Below are 11,769 nucleotides of genomic sequence, written 5' to 3' on the forward strand. Positions count from 1 at the left end.
GAAATCTCTTTTTGTTTGAAATATAGGTCAGCATATACAGGACACAATACAGATAGTTTTTTCCCTTAATTTTGAACTACATATGGTCTAGATTTTTTTTTAAGTTATTCTCAGTTTCTTTCATACTTCATACTAATCGTGAATTAACATGAACAAGAGCCAAGGCAATTATACATACCCCAAAGTGTGATTTTTTAAGTATTGATTCAAGATTAGAATCAGACAAGACGGTCATGTTTTAGACTTTTATAGGAACTTTAATTTTTAAAAACAAAATTAAGGTACATTTTAAATCAGTCTACATCCTTTTGATTGAGAAATATTGTTATGAAGCTGCTTAGCGCTATGAAATGTTATCCACCCAGTACTGCTGTATTACACAAATTATTTTTCCTAAAGAACTATAAACATGTATATATTTCATGAATTTGCAATGAGGTCTTTACATGTACCTTTTTATAGTTTCTATGTAGAAACTTTGTGTGTATATACTGAGGGTGCTAAAAAATGTATACACATTTTAAGAAAGGAGAAAACTTTATTAAATTTCTAATACTCAAGTCATGTTTGGCTTCTGCATTTACAAGAGAAACAATACAGAAGATAAATGTAGAATATACATACATCTTTTAATATACATGTATCTTCTTACAATATAGAAGATAAATTTTATTGGTATATATTATGACAATTTTAATAGTTTTCCTCCTTTCTTAAAATGTGCATGCAGTTTTGGTGTACCCTCTTCATGTATGTGTCTGTATAAATAGACTTATCTTCATTAAATGTGTTTCTGTCTTTTTTATAAAACATTATGTGAAATTATTTTCTATTTCCTAGCTTTAATGTATATTTCTTAATGCTACACAATACTTGTTCACTGTACATCAGCAGTCCCCAACCTTTTTGGCACAAGAGGCCAGTTTCATGGAAAACAGTTTTTCCATGGATCAGTGAGGAAATGGAAAAACTGTTTTGAGATGATTCAATCACATTTCATTCATTATGGGCTTTATTTCTATTATTACTACCTTTCAATATATTACACTGACTGCCGCACTAGAAAAAAATGTTTTTCCTTGGCACCACAGTGTTTTATTCAGGCAAGAGGGGTTGAGAGTTGTGAGTTATATATGCTTCACGAGGCCTCAGGCTCAAAACTTAGCATAAGTTTAATACAACTTACATGGCAGTTAATGCGATTTTATAATACATACACACATACCCATATGAAATAATTATTCAATTCACCATAATGCAGAATCAGTGGGATCCCTGAACTTGTTTCCCTCCAACCACATCACCTCCTCAGCTCCACCTCAAAGTATCAGTAAAACTACTATGTTTAGTACTATAATGGTGAGCACATGACCGTGTGCATTTGTCAAAATCCATAAAACTTTATAACACAAAAGTGAATTTTAATGTACTTAAATTTTTAAAAATCATTTAGGACATGGGGGGATGTCTCAGGATGAACTACAGATTGTGACAAATCTAACTGCCTTACAAATGTATGAAACAATCTCCCAGAAAGGGGATAGAATAAAAATAATGACCTAAGAAACATTGGAAGTAAGTGGAGTATGCAAGAATAAGTGTAAAAGGAATTGCAAGTGAGCTTTTGTACTCTAGCTGATAAAGCTGTTTCCTATGCGGCATGGGTAAGCAGTTCTGATAAAACCCATATGTATATTAAGCTTGAACAATAAGTGATCATATAGTAGATGGTGGTGGCCAGGTTTCTCACTGTTAGAGTAAAAGAGACAGATAGGATAGAAGAGGCTAGAATGATCTAGGTGAAAATGGATTAAATTTGGAGATATCAGAAAGAACCCAATTTTAGTTTAACATGGAGACATATAGTTACACTATATGTAATTTTTATTTATTTAGGAATATTTATAGGCCTGAGTGACTTCATTGTTAATTACATACATGTATCATTCTATGCTTTGTCAGCTGAGAGGATCTAAAAACAACCGTATCGGCCTGGCACCTATAGCTCAGGGACTAGGGCACCAGACACGTACGCCAGAGCTGGTGGGTTCAAATCCAACCCAGGCCTGCCAGACAACAATGACAACTACAACCAAAAAATAGCTGGGTGTTATGGTGGGCACATGTAGCCCCAGCTACTTGGAAGGCTGAAGCAAAAGAGTAACTTATGCTCAAGAGTTTGAGGTTGCTGTGACCTCAGGGCAACAGCTTGAGACTGTCTAAATAAATAAATAAATAAAATAAAAAACAATATCTTAGTAGCAATGTGCACAAGCTGGTAATAGCCCTTGTGGACACCTGTTACCCAAATTTTGGTTTCTAATACCATTCTTCAATAAAAGGAACCGAGGAAGAAGATATATCAGATAACCATGGGGCATCTTGGAACATAAAATGTAAGAGATTGCTTAAAAGGAACAAACAGAAAAGAAATAAAAGGAATGATAACGATGACAGAGGTTAAGACAAAAGGACACAAGAGCCTACTAAAAGATCATCTAATGTCTAAAGACAGAATAATTTCAGCAATAAAAATAGCAGTATTCGATTATAAATGAAATTTTAAAGTAAGTACCCATGAGATACTTTGCCGTTGATGAGATGGAGCATGACTCCCCACTCCTTCAGTATGGGCTGTGTTTAGACAAGCACAGTACGGTATGGAAACAATACATTATGAAAAGGGGAGGAAGGATCACCTTTACAGTGGAGATGGCTGATAAAGTTTATTGCTCATATTTACAGTAAATGTTCTTGACATATTGAATGAAAATGGTAATTTACCTCTGACTACTTCCTTCCCCAAACTCATAAATCCCAAAGGAAGAGCCGACTGAAAATTATCAAGGTCATCAAAACTAAGGGAGTCTGAGAAACCATCACGGCAAAGAGGAGCCTAAGGAGATGTGACTATTATAGGTAACGTGGTATCCTGTATGGACCCTGGAACAGAAAAAGGAAATTAGGTAGGAAATATAAAAATCTGAATAACTTAAGAATTTTCATTAATACTGATAATGCATCAGCATCAGTTCATTATTGTAACAAATACACTAAAATGTAAGATATTAATAATAGGGGACGACGTGGAGGGGATGAAAACTCTGTGCTATATTGTGATTTTTCTGTAAATCTAAAGCTTCTGAAAGTTAAAAGTTTAATACTTTAAATTTTAAATAATATATGTTATTTAAATATTAATTAAACTAACATTTAAATAACATTTACCTGCTACTGAGAGCTATAACAACCTAAGTGCTTGCTGGTCAAACTTTTTAATTAACAATTTTTTTAAAATATATCTATAAGAATAAGAAAATGAACTAGAGAAATTTTATTTGTATGACTACTTCATTCTATGACTAACCACCACAAGAAAGGCCTGTTTAGTCTAAAATCAACAAGAGAACTATGAATTCAAAAATACAGAAGTGATAATAATTAAACCAGAATAGAGTAGACTTTAATTTTACAGGGACTCAATGGAAAAACATTATATGTTTTTATTATGTAAAAATGCTATAGAATTATATTTCCCTATACTATTCCAAAGATTCTATTTATGTCAATTCTAGAATTATCCAGTATCTTCCAAGGGATAATAAAATCACCTTGACAAATAAGAAAATAGTTATAATATTTCATTAAGGTTTTATAGAGGGAAAGGCATAAATATACTATTGTGTGGTCATAGAATAAAAATGGAAAAATAAAACCACTGAGAGGAATGAATAAAATATTATTCATTTATAGGAGATGCCACATAAATATTTTGAGTAGATCAATTTTACCAGTGGGTGGGTGGGGAATAAGAAAGTATAATCAAATCAGAGATATCAGATTTTCATCCTTAACAACTCAGGAAGAATGACTATACGGGTCATGAAAAGGCCTTTTAATTTAGGCCAAAGTGACAGCTATTTGTTGATTCTGTTGGGTAAGTCACTCAGACAAGACCCTGGAGTATCACTGACTAACAGCAAAGGTTATTTCTCATTCATATTATAGATCCATTAAATGTTTCTGCTGTTGTGCTGCAAGGAAGCTCTATATGAGGTTAAAGAATCTTTTTCTAACTAGGGAGTTATAGATGTTGTAGCAAAGAAAAAAGCAGCATGCTGAACCATATGCTGACTCAGCAATTCTGCTCAGAAGTGAAAGCTTGTTATTTTGTTGCCCAAAGTAAGTCACATGTATACTCCCGAATTCCACAGGAAAGGATTGTAAAGAGGAACACCCCACCACAAGGAGGGGAGCAGAAACAATCAGAAATCAGTGATGTAATCTGATTAAATGGTTCTAAAATCATTATTAAATGGTTCTAATATTTATTAACTTTGTGACTTTAGGAAAATCACTTAGTATCTTTAAGCCTCCACCCACTGACCAATAAATAGAAGCAGTAATCAGTCATGAAGTTAAAGATAAATGAAAATAAAGATGGAAAAGCATTTCAAATGAGATAGATGGTGAGTAAATGACAGCTATGTGTAAGTGTCGAATGTAGGGCTACTGTAAAGAAAATGAGAGCCTTAGTGGCTCAACTGAAGTTTTAGACAATAATAATACAGCATTAAGGATATTAACATAAAGGGCTCAATTTTGTGTTTTTTACTGCTTTATATATCATCAAATGACTTAATTAACATTTTGATATGCATTTGCAGAACAATTTTATTTTCTATAAAATATTCTTCAATTTTTGGCTTTTTGCTCTATATGAGGTATCATGAAAGTGAGATTCAATCTTTCCAGGATTAGACGTCTAGAATTAAATAAACCATAGCAAGATCTACATAATTGAAAACAGGAATATTGGTCTGTTACCCTGCCATAATAGCCATTGGCATGACTTTTGAAATGGGTCTGTGTCTGCCAGAAGCCTTTGTGCTGAGCATAGCTAGAGAACCAAGAGTCCCACAAAGTATAATCCAGGTTGTCTTACTGGTAAGCCAAAAACTCTGTGCTTTTTCTTTGGTTTGAAATTTATCTCAAAGAAGAATTCAAACCAAAACCAAACTTGGCTGAAAGTCTTAGAAAATATATGGGTACTCAGATAACGCTGAACTGTACATGATTGCTGACAGGGTGTCTGTTCAGTTTTGCTTCCTTGAGCATGGTAGACACTGAGCAGAAAGTAATTATATTTTGCTTAAATGCACTATCCTTATCTTTTTTTACTCTTGGAAATTTGAGCGTTTGATTTCCATCGTGGAAAACACTTGTAATACTTCCTTGTAATCAAGTTACAAATTGATTTTCTCCCACCAGTAAATCTCTCACATTTGCATAGATTTCTGTTGCTGAATTCTTACTTTTATTGTTACTTTAAATGACATCTTCTGCCTTTCCATTTCGCTATTAAGCTGTTTAGTAATTGGCAACCATGAAGTCAGAACGCCTTTTGCATCTCCCTTAGCGTTAGCACAGTGTGGATATGAATAGAAGGTCATGAATAAACCTGTGTTTTGTTTATGAACTCTCTCAAATGATTTACAGATCTATCTCTACATGCTTGTTCATCATTTTTCCTGATTTTCTTGCTTTCATATCTTCAAAATTACATTTTCCTCAAAAGCAATTATGTTCTTGAGAGGTGACCCAGAAAAATATGTGATCAATTTTAAACAAGGGAATAGAAGCATTTTTAAATATTTTAAAGTTAGTTGATGTGGGACTTTCATAATAAAGGCACTATTTAAATGTGTATTTGTCTTATATGATTTTCTAAAAAGATATAATCATGATAGTCCCAGAGCTGAGGCAACTGAGCTGTTTTCCTCATGTAATGTCAAAATTGAGCAGAGAATCTTTTAGAAAAAATGTGGGGGTTGGGTAAAACAATAAAAATTAAGAATTACTATAGAATAACCAGAATGGAAGATCTGGAATAAAACAAACAGGCTTCAGACCAGAGCAAGAAAAGAGCATAAAGGAGAGGCTGCCCAGTTTGGGCTTTTGGGGCTATGCCAATAGGTGTGTCATGAGCACACTCAGTGTGTTGCTGTTAGGGTCTCACGGAAAAGCAATGTCACAGAGAATAAACATGCTTATTGAAATTGTGTTTTAAATAAAGGTGACCATCTGCTTGCTCAGGCAAAATGGCGAGCTTTCTTTATTTATGGTTGGTTTATATAGGGAATTTTGTACATGTGTACTATACAGCAATAACCTCATTGATCCATTTAAACATCATGTGACTACCTCGTGATTAGCTCCTAGTAATCTGATAATCCATTCAGCATACACCTTTTAACATAACCCTTTCAACATAACCCTATTTAACATAATTTAATGGAAAACATGTTGTTAGCCATTACTTCTTTATTCTTATCTGATGATGCCTGAGGCTACGGGGGAACAAGGTAGATTGAATACCCACCCTTGCTGGCCTTGCTGTTTGGAGGCTGTTACTTTGGATCTTTAAACAAGGCATAAAGAAACTTCTTGGGCATACAGGAATTTGTGTGCAAACCTCCACTCCTATGTAAGCCTTAAGTCAGGGGCTTTTTGCTGGAAAATTTTATAAGGAATTTTCAGGCTGGACCTCTCAAAAGCCTTTCACAAGCCCAGGTTTCATCTGTGCCCTTAGATACCTGTATGCATTCGGTAAATTCCTCTTCTCTTGAGGTCACTTAGCACATTTACATTCCCAGACCTGTCAGCAAGTGACCTTTGTTACTTACCACAGATCAGGAAAGGTTACTGATGGGTATCTGGCCAGTTTTCCAAAGGGCTTTGTTATTTGCCTTATGAAGTCAACCTTAATTCCTTAATGCAGTCTGGACATCTCTGGAAATGCCATTTCAGCAAAAGCCTTGATCATGTTAGGCCAGCAACTAACCCAGACACATGGGATTCTGCCTCAGTTTCTCACAAGTATGCCTGCACAAAGTCTTTTCACTGCTCTCTCTCAAATGGCTTTTTCGGCCAGAGGCATATAGGCGTTTTGCCTATACAGTGGGGAAAAGCCTTGCAGAGCAGCAGCCTTCAATATGCAGAGGAACCCAAAGGTAGTTTACCCCACTGCTGCAGAATCATAGGTGAAAAACTTGGCATGAAGGCCTAGGATTACTTCAAGATTTAAACCCAGGGAAAACCTTCACTTTTGAAAGAAGAGCACTGGGAGATGAGAGTCAAGTTGACGTCAGGGAAATCCTGCACAGTGTTTTAAGTGTTTGCTAAAATAATGAAGATACAATAAAGTAAAAGGGCTGATGCCCTAAGAAATAGAATCTGAGATGGATCTTCACATATGAGTAGCTCAGTGGGGACTGCTTTTGGTGATGACACCAGTGCATGAGTGAGAGAAGCGGAGATTGGCAGAGAAAGATCTTGAACTTGATGCAATAACGGTTTCAACCATCCAGCAAATAGCTCTGGACCTGGAAAGGAATAGTCCTTCATAGACATTCTGGGTTGAGAGGAGAAAACTAGTCTTCTGTATCCTCTCATGATTAGTTATCGTGTTCAGTTTGTTTCTAGAGAGTAGTAGTTACTTTGGGTGAGGAAGCTTCCTTTGGCCTAATTCAATTCCTGTGGGAGGATTCAAGTATAAGCCATCAAAAGGCAGCAATTCTGGAAACTAGGAACTAGTGCTTTGGGAAAATCTTTGGGGGGGATATGAGTATCTAATAATATTAACCCATTGGTAACTGTTCCTCTGTGGTTCTGGGAGATCTTCCTTTCTTGGGATAATATACAGAAAAAATTAGTGGAGAAAAATTAGTGGAGAAAATTAGAGCTTTCACCACTGAAGCTGGTACTGGAGAAACAAATGGGATCCATCATTTTCTTCTATGACTGAAAATTCCAAACTTCTGTCATAAATGGATGAATTCCTGTCTAAATGTTTATTCTAGTGGAGTGAGCAAGACCATCATTACTAAAGGGACTGAGACTTTGGACACCACATGTAGTTTAGATTATAGCTACTATATTTATTTGGTTACCATCAAAATTGAGAAAGGGAATTGTTAAGCAATGTTTTAATGGATTACTTGCTCCCCTGTATAAAAGGGACTCTATCTCCATTTGATGATCAGTAGAATATTATTCCTGCCAGACAGTCACTCCTCTCATTGCCAAAAGATCTCTAATACCTGAAAATAGCATCAACAGTTTAAAGTTTAAGGAAGGGTATTCTTGGTTTTTTTACTGATGGGCACATGTCTGCACTAGGAATTAAGACTTCTGAAGACACAGAGCCAATCACTGCAAGAATTGGAAGGACAAATTCCTCAAGCAGGTCACTGGGAGTGAAAGTAAGCAGGACAACACTTACTTGGTTACAAGTACCACATTCTACCTGTCAGTGACACATCACTGATAATGGTAACTGGTTGATTTATACCCTGCATCCTGGTGGTTGCTGTTCATGCACACAGGAAATCATCTCCAAATTCATACCTTAGCTGAGTTGTCAAAAGGTATCATGCTATTAAGAGTAGCATCTTTGGGGTTGTGCCATATGTGATTGAACTGATGCATCCCCTGGCTATAGGAACACCATTGCACTTTCTGTGCTATAGTAGTCCCTGAGATCTGGTAGGCAGGGAAGTTGAAAGCCGTACCCAAAATATATGATTGTAGTCAGGTCTATTTCTGACTCTAGTCTACTCCTCCCAGGGCAGAAATGGTCTACCTTGCCATCAAATACTAGTTTTGTTCTCTTCAAAGAATGATGCATGTTCAAGGAATATGGGGATGTTCTCTATTGCTGGTGTATTAGACACTTGACAGTGGCAGTGGCTAGATTATTCTTAGAAAATGGGAGCTTAGGCCAGGCACAGTGGCTCATGCCTGTAGTCCTAGCACTCTGGGAGGCCAAGGTGGGTGGATAGCTTGAGCTCACAGGTTCAAGACCAGGCTGAGCAAAAATGTGAGACAGAGTAGAAAAACTAAAACTAAAAGTAGTACTAAAAGTACCACTAAAACTAAAAGTAGTATTAAATAAGAAAAACTGAGGGAAGAGGATCACTTGAGCCCAAGAGGTGGAGGTTGCTGTGAGCTATGATGCCACAGCCCTCTACCCAGGGCTACAACTTGAAACTCTGTCTCAAAAAAGAAAAAAAAAAAAAAAAAGAAGAAGAAAGTGGGAGCTTAGGCTTCTGGACTTAGGTATATCCTCCTTCCCTGTCACTAAGCTATAAGATATTCTTATATTCATTTTAGCTGTAGATGTCAACTGGCATATTTATTCTGTCTACTTAGTTCTTTGTTACCATTTCCATGTTGATTCCCTGTATTGGATGTTAGCATGTAACACAAAAATCTTTGCATTTCATCCTCAGTTTCATGGTGCTATCCACATGCTTTAAACACAGATCCTCTCGTCATTTATCTTCCAATACTTTTCTAGTTCTCTTACCAATGAACCCATTATCTCATTGTGACCATAAGTCTGGATATAGTACTACCAGAAGTCACTCCACTTTCCTGATAAAGTGGATGACCAGGTGCAGCATCAAAAGCTCCCCCATTTGAAGGCGTTACCATCATGGCTATTTGAATTCATGTCCTTCTCACATGGTAAAATGCATTCATTACATGCCAGTTCTAAGTACCAAGTGTCATGTAAGTTAGAGATAGTGACATTCAAGGCACAATTCACCATGATACAAATTCTTTCTAGCTAAGAGCCTGTGAAAGTAAGTTATCTAATTTCAAAATACAATGATAGGGTAGGAATAAAACATACATTTCAATTCCAAAAGGGAGCAACAGGAAAGAAAAAAGGGGTAACAGGTCCCAAGTAAGTTCAAACTCAATAGAACAAATATCATTAAGTCTGAAGATGCCAGACCTGTGCTGCCTCCTATACACACAGTTATGTGATTGGGCACCCCAAAGCTCAGACATCCTTATGCTTATAGTTTTTCTGGGCTTGGCACACACTTCAACTCTGGTAGCTCAATAGTTCTGGGGTCTTGGTGGCAATCTAGCTTCTCTTACCCCATCAGGCATTATGTGGACAGGGACTCTCTGAAGCAGGTCTCATACCACAGTGCTTCTCAGTATCGTCCTGATGGAGGAACTCTGAGATGGCTCTATGTCAGTGGCAGGCTTCTGCCTGAGTCCCAAATCAATGCAATGAATGCTTTGTGATCTAGGTCGAGGGCACAGTGCTTGTATTTCGCACATCTAATGAATAAGCATCCCATTCACAGCACCAAGCAGCACTGCATGTGCCCTCTAGAGCCATGGCATGAGCTGCATCTGGGCTTCCTAGATCCACGGTTTGTGCCACCAAGGTTTATGACTCATGTCTTTCAGATGGGTGGATCAAACTGCTCCTGGTGCCACTTGAGCCACAGATGGCACAACCAAAGAGAGCTGCATTAAGATGCAAAGAACAGAATCCCATGATGGCTCTTCATTAAGCCTGTGAAGGGCACCTGGGCCTGTCCTGCAAAACCATTCTGCCTTCCTAGTCCTCTGGGCTTGTGATGAGAGGGGCAGATTAGAATCTCTGTGGAATGTTTTGGATTCTCAAGCATAAACTTTGTAGAAGACAATATCCTATTGCAATGCCATGTAAAATAAACATACATACCCTTTTGCTATTTGCACATGTGTGGCTTCAATTATGACAGCGTGCAACTTCCAGTGTCACCTTCCAAGCACAGTCAATCAGACATTACATGTGCTTGTGGTGACCTGGTGAGGCACCGATTATCAATAATATTTCAACCTGCCATTGCAATGTTCAGCATTTAATGTTATTTAGAAGTCAGGTAAGCACCCTTATTTGATAAAGAGTATTTTACACCTCACTGGTGCTTCTCACATTGTCCACTGTGCTATACAATTGGCCACCACTTCTCCCTGCATTGCAGCCAAGATTTAGAAGGGCCAACCTTGCCTTCTGTTTCTGTCAGTTAATATTGGTAAGAAAAGTAAATGTAATCCCTTCTCTATTATTTTATTAATCTCAGCATGGCTCATAAAATGTCTTAAAACCCTCTGAAAAGAAAAATTACAGATGTAGGAAAATGAAAAGTGGACAGATGACTACTTTTTTCATTGAAGCAAATCGTAAGGCACTCTGCTTAACTGGTAGGAAATTTGTGCTGGTTTTCAAAAACTACAATTTGAAAAAGGCATTATATGCTAACACATGCTGCCAAATTCAATGCATATGAAGGATTGTGTGATAAGGACACAATAGCAGAACTGAAAAAAATTGTCTTCTCAATAAAATCTTTATTTTAAAGTTACAGCTCAACAAATTCCATTGCCAAACCTAGTTATGTGGCAGCATATTTAATAGAAAAAAACCCATTTACTAATGGTGACTTTATTAAGCAATGTATGGAAAGCATGGCAATTATAATTTGCCCAGTATAAAAGAGTGATACTATCAAATCAGTTTGTCTCAAAAGACAATAGCCAAAGAAACTGGAAAATCTTACAAAATACGTTTAGAGCATAAAGATGTTAATTGTATATTTTGTGTTTTGGCAATGGGTGACAGCATTGATGTGACACATACGACTTCATTTGCCCTTTTTATTAGAGGTATTGATGACAAATATAATGTTACTGAAGAAATGGCTATATAGTGCCATTAAAAGACAGCAATTAAATCAGGAGATTTATGTGGAACAGTAAAAAATATGTTAAAGTGATTTTCTTTATCCATTTCAACATTTCTCGTATAGTTACTGATGGCGCCCTGGCAAAAAGGATTTGTAAAATTAATAGAAGATGATGCAACAGTTGCCCCAAACTCACATTTGATGAAGTGTCATTGTATAGTGAATCAAG

Source organism: Otolemur garnettii, unplaced genomic scaffold (assembly GCF_000181295.1).
Source record: "Otolemur garnettii isolate 467f Iridium unplaced genomic scaffold, OtoGar3 scaffold00195, whole genome shotgun sequence".
Lineage (NCBI taxonomy): Eukaryota > Metazoa > Chordata > Mammalia > Primates > Galagidae > Otolemur > Otolemur garnettii.